Source organism: Haliaeetus albicilla, chromosome 4 (genome assembly GCF_947461875.1).
Source record: "Haliaeetus albicilla chromosome 4, bHalAlb1.1, whole genome shotgun sequence".
NCBI lineage: Eukaryota > Metazoa > Chordata > Aves > Accipitriformes > Accipitridae > Haliaeetus > Haliaeetus albicilla.
Genome location: NC_091486.1, coordinates 29864043 through 29881095, shown reverse-complemented (window position 1 = coordinate 29881095; position 17053 = coordinate 29864043). Strand labels below are relative to the sequence as shown.

The following is a 17053-nucleotide window of genomic DNA, read 5'->3' as shown; positions in this document are numbered from 1 at the left end:
GGCGGCGCGGAGCGGCTCCGCGGCGTCGGGCGCGTCCCCGGTTGCGGCGCCGGGCCGGGGGGTGGCGGGCGGCCCCTTTCCCCGAGCGCTCGCGGCCTCGCGGCGCGGGCAGGACTTGGGGAAAAAAACCCGATGGAAAGAAGCGCGGAAGAGCAGGGCTGTGCGCAAGCGAAGGGAGACACCCAGAAATTGTCAGATGGGGGAGCATCAGGACAAGGATTGTCCCTGCTCGTGGGCTGCCGCCGCTGCCGGCCGAGACCCAGAAGCGCCGTGCCTCGGCCGGAGCCGCCGCGCCGGAGCGGGAAGAGCGGGCTCCCTCGCTTCTGACACCCGCGTTGCGGTGCAAAGGCTGCTGCTGCAGGGGACGAATGCAAGACCTCGCCGGCACTGCGCCACGGTTGGCTTCCACGCTCCCGACCGGTTTTCTCCCAAGACGCTCTTTAAAAACACGGGCCGAGAGCAGCGTTCACGTAGTCACCTTAAGAGTGCTCAGAAAGTTCGTTCGCCTTTGCCCCTGACAAGGCGAGGACTCCCCGCCTGGGCTGGAACCGCCGGGACCTTGCGTTTACTTGCCGCTTAAATTCACAGACGGCAACAGGCTTAAAAGGCGGTACCTGGCAAACTGGGGCTAACTCGCACCTCCGTCCCGTTCGAGAGGTGACATTGCGAAGCACACAAGTGAAATGAGCCCTAAAACCCCGCACCAAAAAGCTATACCCAAACTCTTCGTGTTGTTGATCAGAGCCTAGATTATAGATTCCAACTTCCAAATACGCAGTAGACAAAAGGATTAAAACTACGTTACCTCAGGTTTTTTAAGTTGGTAATTAGTGAAGAGATACTGGCATGTGGCAGAAGTGAGATACATCATTGTGTGGGTGAGAGGGAAAGTACGAACATTTCACTGGTACTCGTTCAGGGTGATGAGACTAATTATTTTGTACTCTGCTGTCTGTCAGTTACGGGTAGCATCACCAGCTCACGTCAATGAAATCATGATGCCAACCTGTTTGAGCGCATTCACACAACACGAACGCACTGAGTTCCTGTGAGGCCAGTGGAAGTTCATTGACAGCAAGATTTGGCCTGACAGATAGATCTGATATTTCAGCCATTACCCTGAGGGCTGTAGCATCCCTCTTCCTTCTGTGTGTTTTGATACCTGATTTTGCATCTTCTGTGGCTCAAATGTGCTCCAACACCTGTTGAAGTTGACGCAAAGCCAGTGGCAACTGAGTCTACTGCCTTATTTATTGTATTTTGATGTGGAATTATGCAACTATTATTTACTACTTGCTTATAGTTAGACTACTATCAAGCTAGCAAAGTGTGATTTTTTGTGTGTATAAATAGCCCTTGCAAACCATAACACAGATATTGGAGCGTAATATAAACCCACAGCATGAATCATTCCTCTCTTGAGAAGTGCACGGAAAAGGAAGAGGCTACCAAGCCCTAACCAGAGTCAGCCCCATCTCACACACCATACAGCACAGGGGCAATTTTCCTCCCATTACATTCAGTCAGAGTCTCCCCTGGTTAAGGGCAATAGAAGAGTGCAAATGCGACCTTGAACTGATACCAGCTCTGAGCTGCTACTGAGTGAAGAGAAGATAACCCTAGGAAAGAAAAGGGTGATGGGAAATGAAGTTACCTGATGCTCCACGGAGTTTCTCTCGGCTGCTTTTCAATAGCTCTCCACAAATCCAGCCCTGTGTTTAGTGTCAGATCTCAAGTCTCCTCTCCAGAACACGCCGCTCTCAGGAAAGGAAAGGCACAACTAAAATACCAGGCAGCACTACTGCAGTTTCTACCACCGCAAGTGTTCAGGACAGGATGACAACCAAGCTGGTGACACCTGCTAGTCCAGCTCAGGTACAAAAGAGTGAGAAATACTTCTTTGGGGAGCATTTAAGACTCAGCTCCTCTCTCAGGTTTGAAGGAACTGAGCACGAGGTGATGCTATGCACCTTGAACTTACCTCTGCCTGTTTCCAGGGGCAGCTGCTGCTGCTGTGGGCGTTGCTCCATGCCCCAGGCAAGGCTGGGCCTCATCAGCTCTCCATGCTGGGGAAGTCCTGCTTCTGCCAAAGGGCTCAGGGCTCTGCTGTCTGTTCAGTCCGCCTGTGGGTGTTTAAAACCCACGAGTAAGCACTCGCCAAACCCATCAGGAACTGCAGCATTTTTCCATATCTGTATGTCAGAAACATCCACAAAACCTCAATGAAAATGAGACTACGTAATTTAATGGTACTGTAATATTTAATGTACCATCTGCATTAAATTTGGTTGAAGCATTTTTGCAGCCCAAGCCTTAGTCAGAACTGTGATGCAGTGAAATTTCCCCCATCTCTCTCCTCCCTTCCAGCAGAAAGCCTTCGCCTCCTTAAACAGCGCCTAGTTCCCTGCTGCTGACCCAAGGGCCCGCGTACCTCAGGTTTTCCCTGGCACTCTTCAGCTCTGCTCTTCTCTTCCCTCTAACTGCAGCTCCTTTTCAACACTGATCATACAGCCTCATTTATTTTCAATCACAGCTTCCTCTTTCTAAGTGAGTCCTTATAACACCATGAACTGACCATCAGGAGGTGACTGTAAAGCAGGAAACCCCCCAGCTTTTCCTTAGAGCCTTTTTCAATCCTGATTTAAAAGAAAATAAAATTAAAACCGAGGCGTCATGTATTCCTGTAATCGTCTCTGGGCTCCAGAGTAGCTGGACAAACAGGGTATCTCCCCCAGTTTTATGTCAAAACACACTATTTCCAATGCAGAACTTGACAGCCTTCCAGAGAAAACAACACGGGAGGACTGAAACAGGGTTAGGAATGAGAGCGGAGGAAAATGATACCCGGCCTAGATAAAACCAGAAGTATTGTCAGTCAGCAGGAGAGCAGGGACTCAAATATTTTTGGCAGGATACCCGAAGAGCGGGAGCGCAGGGCACGGGGGCAGACGGTGTGGGTTGTCTTCCCGACGCCTCGCAGGAGCGCAGACTTCTTGCTGCAGTCCTACTCCTCCAGACAGCGCTTTGAGATTCTCAGCTGAAAAGCTCTAAGTGCATCATATAAAATGTTTTTATTAGTCTATCAGGTGCACGATTATGAGATCTCATTTTATAGCCACAAATAGCCAATAATTACCTTAGCATCCCATTAGCCCTCGTCTTCAGCCAGACTGTTTGCTCGGGAATTTGTCCATATTCAAAAAGCAGGCCAATACCCCAACTTGGAGAAAGCAGTTTGGCACATTGCATTCAAGTCCATAAACTCCCAGTGTAGAGGTGGCTTAATTAGCAAGCTGCCCAGTTAATTTTTCATGGGGAGTACCGTGGCTGCTAACCTGCGGTTGAAAGCAGTGGCTGCAGGGCGAGCCCAGATGCTGCCCCTTCGGCTCTGCGGGTGCTGTAGCAGGTCAGCGCTTGCCCACCCCGTCACTGCCCACCCACCCCACTCCTGCTCACCCCATTACTGCTCCCCTCCTCCTAACATGCCCCCCGCACATTTTTCAGCTGCCGGCCCAACTGCTGCTTTCTCCCCCCGCCTCTCCTGCTCACAGATATTTCGTACGGGAGGAGCGTTGCTGGCGTGCAGAGGCTACTCCAGCATTCATGCTGCCCGGCTGCATCGTGGCCTGAAGCTCAGGTGGCCACCGCAGGCCCCGGGCCAGTAGTGCCCTGCTGTGGGTCCGGGAGCTGGCGGAGGGCTGCGGGAAGAGCTGGGGAGCAACACCGCTGCAGGGGCAACAAGGGGAGCGCTGAGGCAGCCTGGAAAGGAGAAATGAAAAGAAGGGAGGAAAAAAACAGAGGAAAAAGGAGAAAAGAGTGGAGGAGGAAGGCGGCGAAAGAAACAGGCAGAACAAGGGGACGGGGGAAAACGAATAAATGGCAGAAAACAGAGGAAGCAAACTAATGGAGTTAAAATCCATCATTGGATTAGCGGAGAGGGGAAGAGCGATTCCTTGCAGCTCGGGAGGTGCTCAGCCACAGGAGGGGCGCAGGCGTGCTGCTGGGGGCCTGCTCCGAGCAGCAGCCTGTGCGGGGGGGTTGGAGGTGCCAGCTGGGGGGGGAGGAAAGCCCCTGCATCTTCAGAGTTAATAAAAAAAAGCTTTCAGACTTCAGCAGGCTGACTAAATTAGGCTGAATATAAAGGTGCTGTATTATTTCTCAATACGGCAGCGGTATGAAAGGACGCAATGGGTTTCTTTTGAAGCAGCTGCTGTGTAATCCAGGGCTTTCAGGTGTACTTCAACGAAACGCTCTCCTGGTTTCAGCAGGTTAACCTCATTAAAGGCTCCATCTACTGCTTTAATGTTCACTGAAATCCCACTGGGTGGGTACATTAGGCAGAAAAAACCCCCACAAGATGATTGCATGCTGCTGTTTGGCACAGTGAATGGACCTGGAAAGGGAAATGGAGGAGGGGAGGGGGCCACACAGTGACCCACACTGGAGAGGGCAGATCTTGAACCACTGTAACATGCCAGCGGGCCTTGACCTTTGCTAACGGCAGCAGAAGCCACTGCAGCAAAACCCCAAGTCTGCAGGGAGCCATCCCTCCTGACCCCATCTCCGTGAATAACCTGATAGGTTCCTGCTTCGCTTCGGAATCTTCCCTCTCCATGCAGCCACTGGTGCTGGAAGGTGCCAGCTTGTGAGGAAGGTGCCGATCCCCCACAGCTTCTCCTCACCTGCAAAGAGGAGACCATGGAGCTGTAAAGGCCATCTGTCCCTCCAACAGACCCTGGCAATTCTATTGGCTTTGCTATCGAGGGCTTTGAATTGGGCTTGAGTTTCTTACCCCACTGTAACTGTAGGGTGCGGTTAAGACTCTTGAAAAATCACATAACCTCTTGCTAGTGTGAGGTGACCTAAGCTCTGTGCGCTCATCTGCTAAAAGCACCGAAAACGGCCGACTAACCGTGGTCTCTGCAGGTCCCTACCCACAGACCAGCATCCGGTCAGCTTCACGCTAGAGAAGCTCCAGTTGGACCACACTCCAGGTAGCTTCAACAGCAAATTTTCCACAGACTGCATTAGAGGGCCACATTTGTGGATCCCTACACAGTTACAGTCACAAACCAAGGGCCTCATTTAAAGTCTGCTGAAGCTGGTGGGAGTTCATCCATCAACTTCACTGACGTTTGGATGTGAACCAAGTGGCTGAGCCCTGCAAAGCCAGCATGACGTCTTTAACTGTAAGTGCTGCCATTGACTTCCGCCGGGCTGGCTTCCACGGTGTAAGTGTCATGCTCTGTAGTAAGTACTTACAGGGCTGTGTGCTCAGTGTTATAAAGGGCCACGCCAGCAATCTTATTAAAACACCTCCTTAAAAATACACAAATTCTTAAAGCAACAAATCATTTAGACCCCCCCTTGCCTGAAACTTGGCAAACAAATTCTTAGGCCAGAAGCGATTTCTTTTTCCTTATAAACAAAATGCCATTACCATGCTTTGGCTCTTGGCTTGATAGATCCTGGCAAGAAAATGTGTGTGTCTATTTTAAAGGGCTTTCTCCTTTGCTTATCATGCTTTAGCTTTTGACCTCTCCCGCCATGGCCAGGCACATTCCGGCGTTGGCTCCTGTGGTGGTACGTCGCACAGCCCTCCCAGCCACTGGGGTTAGACACTCCCTCCAGCAGATAGCACATTCTTCTGGAGCACTGTCATGGGGGGAAGCCCTGGGCTATGAAAGGTTTTATTTCCCTTTTAATCTTTTATTTTCTTTGATGTTCATTTTAAAATAAATTATTGTGCCTTATTTGTATTACGGTACCTGGCTCTGCAAGGACTGGGACCCCTCTGCTGTCCAAACACAGAGTCAAAGACAGTTTTTGCCTCAAACAGTTTACAATCTGAAGAGACAAAGCAGACGAAAACCAAGAGCCAGATACAACGTGGATGAAAAGCCTATGGATTACTTTTGCATTTAGTTAGGTTGTAAACTGTTGAGGAAGAGATTGCCATTTGACTACGCCTGTGCAATATCAGAGGTAGGAACTTTCTTCTGATGCTGCTGGATACCCCGTTGTTTGGAGATGGGTTTTCAACACAGACCACTTCGGTGAGGATGTCCCAGAAAGTCAGTGATTCCTAAGGGAGCCACTGCTTTTCACCTGACATCACCAAACACATGCCAGTGACCCCAAAAAGCAATCTCATAACAGAAAAAGCTAATAAAATACAGATGAGGATAGGAAAGGGAACAGATCTAGAGGATCCCAGCTGATAGCTGGCAGCAAGGCTGAGCTGTGTTTTCATCATAGCCAAACACTCCTGTGTTTTGAGAACATTTCAAAGCATGTTTGGCACAGAACTTATGTACATGCTTACCTTCCTAAAATTTTCATAGTGGTGCTATGATCTTGCTGGAGACAGCTCTGCTGGATGTATCAGGTTGAAGATTGTTTTCATAATCCTCTCTTTGACATACATGCACCTCTCAAGTCAGACCTCACCTTTATGCCGCTTCCTAGACAAGAAATCCATAATCTCAGAGGAGCTCTACCCTGCTTCCTTTCCCTTTCTGTGAACATTCTGAGTCACAGTCATCACCCTTTCCCTCTGGGAATGGGGCTGCTTCCTTATCATTGCAGAGTAGCTCTTTTTCCCAAGAGGTGTCTTCCCTCTCTCCCCAGGGTCTGGCACACAGACCCCATTGATTTTTCAGTGTAACTTCTCATGGAAATCAATGGTGCTGAGGCTGCTTCACAGTCAATAGGATGGCACTGAGGCCCATGCCTCAAATAACTACACTGGATGGTTCTCCAGGGAACTGGGACCTCCAGAACCATAGTCAGGAAGCTGCCCATTTTCTGGGCAGCTCGTGTGGCAGGGCAGTGTTTTCACTCCTGTGCTCAGCTGCCTTCACAGGACATTAGGAGCATGTGGCCCTCTGCAAATTTAGGATGCGCTTCTCAAAAGCTCAAACTTAGGGTTTAGCACTGAAAATTTGCTGAAGAGATCCACTAAAATAACGACTATCAGGCACTCTGAAATGAGGGGTGGTTTTGTGGCCATGCAGCCGCAGATTAGGAGAACCAGTAGGGTCTTTTGGTCTTCCTGAGCAAGACAAGTGACCCAGGGTCCAACCCAGTGTAAGCCTGAGGGCAGTACTGGACCTTTACCATACTTTTCTTTGTTTCCACGTTAGCAAAATGGGACTGCTAATACCGTGTCTCTCCCACCCCTTGTCTGACTTCTCTGCTCGATTTTGAACTCCTGAACGGTCTCTCCCCATGTGCAGCACAGTGGGTCCAGTGGCTACTGTAATACAAACAGTCCTTAGTTGCAGGTTTTTCTTTTTCCTTCTCAGTGTGCTACATTTATCAGCATCAACCACAAGCCCAGTACAGTCAGGCTTTCCCTTGCTCTCAGCACCTCAGAGCATTTGGGTTCGTGAATCTTGCTATTAATAATACATTGTGCAAAGTTGGTAGAGAGCTCAAAGTTTTCCATGTGTGTGCTGGAGTTTGATTGTAACTGTGGGTATCATTATCATCAAAGAGTCTGAGGAATGGCAGCTTTTAGTTAAACAAATGGAAAGCTGTATTTAGTCTCTTTTGCCACATTGTGATAGGAAAGAATAAAGGCTTTTAAACATATTTTACAGCTGCTGTTTCTTAGGTTTTTCTGCCTTACAATAGTCTCCGTGGTTCTGACTGGGAAGTTGTTGCAAAAGCTTTTTGTTTATAAGCCTCCTATTGAAATAATACATATTAATTGCCTCATTCCTGAGTTGTTTGTTGTGGTGGAAATTTCAGATGGGGGGGTGGATGGACGAGCCGTAAATCATCAACAGCTGAGAGGGGGTGCCCTGGGTGAGTAATGAGAGAGGGGGCTTAGGGCTTAGATGACACACTGCTAGCAGAGTGTGAAGGAGAAGAAATGTCTCCCTGGAAAGTGAGAAGACAATTGGCAGAGGAGTCCTGGGCTCTTTGGGGAGAGCAGGGTAGAGGCAGAGTGGGGAAGGGGGAGCTGAAAGCGCTCAGCAAGGAAGCCAGGTGGGAGCAGGGACAACGCTAGAAAGGAGCAGCATGACAGCATACTCTTTGAAGAGAAAAAAAGAGCTGGATTCGTCATACTGTGGCCACCAAAAATGAATATCAACAGAGCAATTAGCTCTGTAAGCAATGTGACAAATGAACACTGCTTTCCTAGAGGTGCTTAGAGTATGGTTGGATCCACAGCTGTACAATAAAGGCTGAGCTCAGGTTTTTTGGGTCGTGATGGCACTAACATGGTCTCTCTGTCCTATCTTCCCAGCTGTTTTTATGAACCTTGCAGGAGATTTATACTTCTGATGAAATTGCCCAAAGGTTCAAAAGTTACTGTGGCAGCAGCAGCAAAGCACATGGTCATATACCATATATAAGCCTCTTCCTTACAAACTTAAGCTAAAGGTATATATGTATATCCTAATACTTGCAACACAATGCTATCCCAAAGGGCTACAGGTAGTTTAGGAAAGCGATAGTGATTGCAATTACCTCCATTTTACATGACACGACATAGAGTTACTAGACCTGTTCCAGGCAGAGCAGAAGCCCCCGTGCTCCTCACCACCACTCACCTCTTTCCTCTGTGCTCTAAGAAATATTTTGGCCTTTCACCTGCTGAAAAATATGGAGGCAGTGGCCGTCTCTTCAAAGTGCTCTAACATGTTCGGACCGAAGGTGCCCAGGGAAGTCAATGTGAGCTCCCTCCTTCTCTCGGCTCCGTCCCACAGCACAGCCATGGGGCCCGTGCATGCCAGGTCCTGGGTGGCCGTCACCCAGAAGAGACCGGTTACAGTGCTGATGCCAAGCAGAAGGTGAGCAGCAAAGAAGCCCCATCTGTTAAACACATGAAAGGTGAATTGACGGGAGTTCAAGCCAAGTACTGAAATGTAGCTGTGAATCTGAAAGCTTTGTTCCAAAGAAATGAAGTCCCACTTTAAAATGAGTCCAAAAAATCCCATCCTGCTTCCATTGAAGTCAATGGCAAAATTCCCACTGGCTTAACCAGGAACAGGATCAGGCCACTTCCAGACAGATTTACAGCCAACACATGCTGTAACGCTTGCATACTGCATGTGCTTACTTCTATTTCCAGCCATATTAAAAAATTATAGCAAATGCCTATGGATTTGTGCATATGAGTTATTGTGCTGCTAATGAGAGGAAGAATTACCCGAACATGGTTTAGATGGTCATCTGTTGCCAGCACAGATGAAATTGCTGGGTCATTCACTGGCTTCATATCGCTGTTCATCCCATTAGCATTTCCATTAGAATTATTGCAAAATGTAACTCAGTTTCTCTTTTTTTGGCGGATGTGGGGAGGGACACAGTCTGTGTTTGCAATTAGAGCTGCTAAGGAATTGGAACTGAAGCCGCAGGCACGCTCTTGTGCCACACTGACGGGACACTCCTCTGACAGGACCATTTCTGCTTAACTGGGGGAGTAGGAGAGGTTCTACGTAATGAAACAAACCAAAATGACTTCTTACAGCTGAAGGCCTCTACACGAAATGCATGCACGCTCATGCACCAGAAAGCTTTGCCTAATTCATTCCCACACGCTCCTTGCTTTGGGCAGCTGAATCCCTCCCTCTTAAATGTTAGGAAGTTTGCAGACAAAACCCCACGCAGATCTTGTTTTTCAAAAGTGCTGCCAAGAGTCAGCAACCAGCGGGTTTCCCAGAAGCCCCTGTTTGCCAGTCCCTTCAGTAACTAGGCCCCATGTTCTCTGCAGCTATCATTAAAAAAAAAAAAAAGAAGAAAATCATCTCACGGCTGAAGCCTCCCTCCCCTCACTCCTCCCACTTGGAAAAAAACCCATCTATTGTTTTCCTGTAATTGATCAAGCATAAACATTCAGCTCTACAGTTTTACGACTAATCACTCTACTTCTAAGACACGTGTTCGCAGCTATGCAAGGCACCAGCTGCTGTCATTCCAATGGATATTAATTTATATTGTCTCCCGCTCCCGTCCTCCCTGCGCCGCTACACAAAGGGAGTGGGGTGGCGGCAGGAGCTTTAGATGAAGACATCTGCTTGAAAGGCACACAGTAGCCGTGCTGCCGAGATTGCACCTGGACTTTCACTGGAAAATCAGACACACCAGTTGCTTCCTGGCACTCCAGGCTTTGGTACACACACAGGGTTTTAACTACTGTTATTTACTTATTTACCTCACTCCAAGGGAAGTAAAATGTTGGGACAGAAGGAGGCAGATTTCAGGAGCAAAACTAAGCTGGCTGAAATAAAATATCACAGACATGCAGTGCAGGGCCGGGGCGGGGCGGGGGGGGGGGTGTGACGGTGAGAAGGGGAAAGAGGAAAGCTAGAGCCTCTAATTTTGCCCCCTAAAAAGGTTCTTTCATGATGGTTGGCTTATGCTCAGCTCCTCTCTGGAGAGACTGGCAGCTTCCCCGGGCTTGTGTGCAGGATGAACCCAGCCAACTGCAGCCTTGGGAGGAGGAGGTGGAGGAGAAGAGGACTTGTTGGCTGTCCCTCTGTGAGACCCCACAGAGACAGACAGAGCTTGACGCTGGTGGCCCGAGTCTGTGACCCTGCTGCAGCATACAAAGTTGGTGTCCCCCTCATCCTCCTGGCCAGCTCCCAATAACCAAACTTAAAAGCAGTGCATGCAAATTCACAAGCTCTCCCAATCCGCAGTGTGATGGCCACAGCCCTGCGCGCAGCGGACACATGGGAGGCTCACAAACCACCACGGAGTCTGCCACAGACCTCCTCTGGGACCACCACAAGCCACTTCTTCTCCTTCAGCCAGCACCCCCGGGGTGAAGTCCTGTGCAGAGGGACATACAGGGACTAACCTGTATGCCAGGTGCTCTGGTAGAACAGCCTGTTCTGCTAAAGCATTCAGATACCATCTCCCAGATAAAACAAAGCTGAGAGCTTGACTACTGTGGATATAAAAGATTTCTTTCTCCTAAAAGCAGGGCTGTTTCCCAATCCCTCTGCATTGGCTAATCAAATACCAATGTGACTGGGGTCACATTACATTATGGCTGTCAGCTCTAAGCGCATACTGTATTTTTCATGTCCTCTCCTGGTCTGCTGCGTTGTGTTCTTGTTTCACCCCCAGAGGCAGCACTAGAAGACTTTGCCTTATTACTTGCCTTGTGGCTTTGCTTGGAAGCCCTGATCCAGGCTTGGACCCGGTGCTGCCACATGCCATGCAAATGACTAGTGAAAAGTTTACTAAGCAAAGAAGTTGGTTAAGCAGTTGCTTTGTGGCATTTATTTACACTAGTAAAGAGCTGAGGAATGGTAATGTGCAGTTCAGATGTGAGGTGCTGTTTGACCATGCCTCCTGTAGCAATTTTTCGAAATAAAGAACTAGGCTGAAACTGGGGATCTATTTCACTCTTTTTAAGCTGTAGATGGACTTGAAGGTTTGGGATTCTTATTTATAATGTCTGAGCTAGCAGGGTTCCTGAGACAAATCTAAAAATCCTTTCTTGTTATTACATTACATGCCTGAATTCCCACTGCTGTATACCACATGAAGTCACTTACCCTCTGCGAGTGGATACAAAATACTGCTTCTGGCGGAGAATTTGTATCTAGGCATGTTTTATTTTGCTTTTTGCCCAAGGTAAATGAGAATGTGGGTGCAGGTTGGGGAGGGCATCTTTCTTCCCTGTTTTTTTCATTAGCTTAAGCTGAACCTGTTGATTCTTTCGGCAATTGTCTCAGAGCCTGTAGTTATAGGAAGGTGACACAAACATCTTCTTGCTCTGCAAAATTTTCCCTGTTTCCTGAACTCATGGTTTCACTCCTCTACTCTCCTCGCAGGTCTCCAGGGAGCTCTGCTTCCCCAGGGATGTGCAGGTTGCAGGGCACCAGCCATGTGAAATATTAGTGCTCCTGCTACACATACACCCTCAAATAAGTCAAGATATTTTGGGACAGAAATGTTATTTTTAGCATCCATGTCCCTCTGCTGCAGCCACTGCGAGGAAGAAGCTAAGGAGCACTGACCCTCATGCCGTTAGATAGTTTTGACTGACTAGTCCCACTAAAATATATGACTCCTCAAAGATGACGTCAGGAAGTAATACATTTTTAACAGACGTTTGCCACCCCCTTCTTTTCTATAAACAGAGACAACATCTCGAAGGGGCAGGCTGCAGATGGTATTGTTTGTCTCTTAGCGACACGCATATCCCAGGTTGAAGTTTCATGGGGAATTGTACCCAGGCCACTGGTAAGTCAATATCTCTGAAGTAGTGTCCATTTAAAGGGCAGCTTTCTAGCTGCACTCTTAGGCAGAGACCTAAGGTCTCGAGGCAGATCAGGGAAGAGTCATATCTTACAGTCTCATGTTCCCCAAAACTCTTCCGCTGGATTTCCCAGTCCATTACCCACACTTTCTGTCAAGGTTGTCCAGATTCCTAGGAGCTCTGAGCCAGATGATATTGGGATGATTTACTGAGGGTGTGAGATGACAAACAGCCTGTGGCAAACCTTTCCTTGTGGCCTCGGCTGCTCAGACAGCTTGGAAAGAGCTTGGGGAGTGAGAAAGGCTATGAAGCATGCACAGCACAACCTTCCACTGCCGCAGCCTATTCCACTCCACATCCACATGGAAATCCTCACAGAGCACACACATTGAAGGGAGAAGCAGATTTTATTTTTTTTTTCAGCATTAGATAAACTCTTAGATGTAACCTGTGACCAAAATCTCAGGCCTTACCCACACAATGATCGGTATACTGCACCTATGCAATATAACTCTGTGTAGAGACCTGTATTTGAAATAACAGCTGCTTTTTTTTTTTTTTTTTTCCTTACCTTGCTTTTCAGAGTGCCAGTGATTTCTGTGTGCAGCCAGTGCTCTGCTCCATGCAGGAGACAAGAAGGGTTTCTCTCTCTTGAAAGGGTTAATTGTGTTGTGTTTGTAAAGATCTTGGAGAGCTCCAATCTCCAAGTGCCAAGTCGTGTCTTTCTTGCTCTTGCTTCCAAGTAATACAATTCTGTGGGCCAAATACAAGTTACTTTTACACGTACTGTAGATCAGTCCAAGGGAGAGCAAAGGTGCGGCTCAGATCGTCAAGGCCTTTCTATACATACATGGTGCCTTTGTGCCCTGGGGCTCTTCTGCAGGAGGGACTTGTATGGGTCAAACTATTGGGGTGTCAAGGCTTTGGGGCCACCTGTCTTAGGAAGGCACAGAACAGCTGTAGAACAGGTACACTAGATGATATACTTTTTCCAGCCTCCGTCCAGGACCATCAGTTAATCACAGGATCACCAGTTGCTGACACCACTGAGGAGAACCATCCCTTGAAATGCAGCCAAGTCCCCAGGGCCTCTCATCACAGAGGTAAAGGGGGACAGCTCGGCTCTCCAGGGGACAGGAAAAACCCCCAAGTGCCCATGACTATGACCAGACTATGCAAGTGTCCAGGAGAGGTGGAACTGGAAAATGATCCTCTCTGCCTTGCCACCACTCACCTGCCTCCCCACTGCTGCCAGTGCTTCAGCATCTCTCTGCTTCACACCATGGCAAGAGGGTTGACAAGGGGACACAAGGAGCCTCTTTCCCCAGCTTGTCACAGGAGATGCAGATGAATACGTGGCAGGAGTAGAGGGATGTGCTGTGATCCCCGGCACTGCGAGGCTCAGAGTGGACGTGGCCCTGCTGGAGCCAGGAGAGGCCAGGAGGCAGGACCTGCCCCGGGAGGCTCCCTTCTTGCTCCCTAGACAGGGGGTGAAGGGTCTGCGGAAAAGAGGAGTGGAGGGCTGAGAGGGGGCCAGGCATGACGCTGCAGCGGGAACCTCCTTCTCCTAGTTGGTTTTCAGCCACGTTAGCAGTCCGCCTGCTTGACCCCGGCTGATCAAAGCCTCAATAGGACATTGCCCTCATCTTCCTGCCCTGTCACTGCCAGCGGGGGCACGGGTTATTCCTCTTTTGTGTGTGAGGCCCTCCTCCTGGGGACCTCATCTTCCCTCTAATCAAATAATCAGATGCATTTATTGTTGTGGAAATCATGCCCTCCCCTGAAATGCCTGACCAGCAACAGCTTCCTGGCTTTGTCTGCAGCCTGGATCCCACCTCTCCTCTGGTGTGGCCTGGGCGGGCTGCATGGGGGGCAGCCAGCCACTCGCTCAGGGGGCCGGTCCTGTGTGTGTTGTGCCTGCACAGAGGGGACCTCTGAGGGGACCCCAGCAGACAGGAGTGAAAATGCACCCGCACAAGGGTTTCTCTCTCCACGACCAACCTTTGCTGGGGGAGAAAACCGGCCACAGCCCAAGAGGAGGTTTGCGTTTGGAGAAGATACTGTGTCACTGGGACACACGAGTGAGAGAGAGGATGGCCACAACCATGGTGCTTCCCCTGACTCTGCAGAAGCTGGTTGAGGAGCCTGGCGGGTCTCCTTGTCCAGCCGCAGTGGCCGGTGGCCATGGGGCATGACATGCCAGCCCGTCCCACCCGGGTTTCCCCCTGAGGCTGAGGGAAGCTGGCCGGGAGCTCTGCTCGCTTGTAGCCATCTCACCCGCTGTGGTGGAGCTGGCCGGCCCCGTGCCCGTGGGGCAGCAGCTCTCTCCAGGACCCTCACCCGACCAGCTGCCTCTGCCGCTGCTCGCTCCTTCACTGCCAGTGAGCCCTGCGGGTGCTGAACCAAGACCGGCTGTGCACCACAGCCGGGCCCTGCGGAGCCTCCTCACCCTCCTGCAGCCCTGGCTCGGGGACACACACCACTGCAGGGACCTGCTGCTAAACTCTCTCATTTCACAGGCTCTCCAGCTCAGCCAACAACGTGCTTAATTTGTCTACTGACTCCCCTGACCCCTGACACACGTTATATAATGCATATTTTTTCCCTCTGATCCCATATCCTGTTAGGAAAAGAAACGTCCTGACTGCACAGCACCAGCCTGAATTTTTTGGTGTGGGGTTTTCTTTTTTTTCTTCTGTCCGGTTCTCTTCCTGTGTTTACACTCACACAGCGCAGCATTTATTAATCTGAGGATAAGGACAACTTAAAACATCTTAGCTCGAGAAGGCTCGCAGCAGGGGTAAAAGTAAACTGAGACCATGTCCTGCTTAATCATCAGCCAGTGCTGGCCCGAAGCGCCAGGGCAGCCCCACGGGGCCCGGGACCGCTGCATGCAAGCTGCTGGCGTGCTGCGCAGCCCCCGGCAGTCCCGCCACCCTCCCCTGCACACAGACCGTCTCGGTTGCGGCAGGGGACTGCATGTTTAGTCGCCTGCAGCTCAATCACCGTATCTGGAGCCTGCCTGCCTTGCACGGGCACCCACGCAATGCGCCTGTCTGCTTGGCGTTTGTTGGGCCCATTTTATGTTTTCACACCGATCGGTGTTCTGGCTTGTGAGCCAAGGCTCTGGCTACAGGAGGTGTGGGGAGAAGGGCAAGATAGAGGTGAAAGGAGCAGAGCGAACTGATTGGAGGCGTTTTTTTAAAAATAAATAAAGGATTTCTTAAAATAAAAAGTCTTAGCAAATCAAAGCAGATAGATAACCAGGTTACTTGGCAGCTAGAGGATAAACCTGAATGTCCTGGGTATGTGAAGCATCAAAGCATTCCCCAAAGCAGAGGGCCCCGAGAGCTGCCCTGTGGGCTCGGTACCCAGACCTTGCTCCGTCAAGCCTGTTTTCAAAGCGTGTTTTCATTCCTGCTCCTGGGAGCACGGGGACAAGCACACGTGCCCAGAGCAGTGCTGCGCCCAGGCTCTCCTGGGATGGGGCAGCTGATGGGCGTATCGTTGGCTCTCCACACCTAAAGCACAAATCCAGCTGGACTCAACCTCGCCGAAGTCGGTGAGAGAACAAGTACCTCTTGTTCAGCGTAAACATCCAAGAGGAGACATGTAACCAAACAGCCAAAACAAAAGCTGCGCTCCTTGAAACACTGCCCCAAACACTGCCCGTGCCAGGCCGAGGGCTCCCATTGTTCTCCCAGAGTCTGCAGGGCCAGGGAGGACCCAAAGCTCAGCCGGCAGACCGGCTCCTCTCTTGCCTCTGGGGCTCAGTGAACACTGGCCAAATGCCACTGCTGCTGGCCAAACCCGTGACTGATACAAACCATGTTGCAGGGTGACTTGAATCATTTGCTGGCATCCCTGAGCCAGCCCCTGCCAGGGGAACAAAAAAGTCCTACGGAAAAACCACGATAGAGCCCCTGCAGTGACCGTGACCACCCCGGCCACGCTTTGGGACCTGCTGCTCTGGTCGCCACCTCACTCTCCTCTGTACCCCTCACGCAGGCATCTTTGAGCAGCAGCCACCCTGAGCTGAGGAAGCCCAAGTAGGTGGGAACCTCAGTGTGCCCTGCACAGCTGGGGCCATGACTGCACTGTCTCCCGTGGTGCCTGGGTCCCCAGACCATCGAGGTGATGTGTGTGTTACCCCTGGTCTGCAAGGGAGAGAGGGGTCCCAGGGCTCCCTGGTGCCTCCATGCATAAGTCATCCCAAGAAGGGGAAAAGCCGCAACCTAAGTGAAGCCTCACGATTTCCCCTCTTTTCTTAATGCTAAACACAGAAGAAAATCCACAGGCGAGAGCCTCAGGATTTCAAACTTGGTGAACTCTGCCTCTGCTCTCAGGAAACTTGGCCAGAAGTAAACATGCAGAGGAATGTAACCGTTGCAGAAGATGGTGCCTGGCTTTTCAAATCCAAGCCCCTAAATACATTGCGCTTTGGCTGTGATTTAGCGTTCTTGCTTTTCTTTTCCTTTTCTGTTTTGTAGCAACGGCAGTCTAACCACTCTCCAACCCGTCCTCACCCTCCAGCCTTGTTCCCATCACCGCTCTATCCACTCTGTTGTGCCATCAAAGCAATTTGGGGGACTGAGTTGGGAGATGACCCATGCCAAAAACAGCCTAGTGAAATAAAAACAAGTCAGTCTTTTTTTTCAAGAGCAGCTCAGTTACCTTTGTCCTCTCACAGCAATGAAAATCCCTACAATTGGGGAAGGAGAAGCAACATGGGGGATAGGGTGGGACCAAGTGCTAGGAGGAAGGGATGGGGCAGGAGGGGGGGACTGGCAGCACGACTGCATTAAATGCACATTGGACTGAGGC

The 17053-nt window shown here is 50.2% G+C and overlaps 2 long non-coding RNA genes across 3 annotated transcripts; both read right to left on the bottom strand.

Annotated features, from left to right (window-relative positions):
* Positions 1–1077: 1077 nt before the first annotated feature.
* Positions 1078–2559, bottom strand: LOC138685118 (uncharacterized). Its single transcript, XR_011324361.1, has 4 exons — positions 2432–2559; positions 1982–2123; positions 1655–1759; positions 1078–1202 (listed from the first exon to the last, which is right to left on the bottom strand). It is a non-coding gene; the product is annotated as an uncharacterized lncRNA (long non-coding RNA).
* A 1825-nt stretch (positions 2560–4384) lies between these two features.
* Positions 4385–10896, bottom strand: LOC138685119 (uncharacterized). 2 transcript variants are annotated; one of them, XR_011324362.1, is made up of 5 exons: positions 10728–10896; positions 8565–8826; positions 6326–6464; positions 5769–5847; positions 4385–4682 (listed from the first exon to the last, which is right to left on the bottom strand). It is a non-coding gene; the product is annotated as an uncharacterized lncRNA (long non-coding RNA). The 2 variants fall into 2 exon arrangements; XR_011324363.1 differs by lacking the exon at positions 5769–5847.
* Between the last annotated feature and the right edge of the window lie 6157 nt (positions 10897–17053).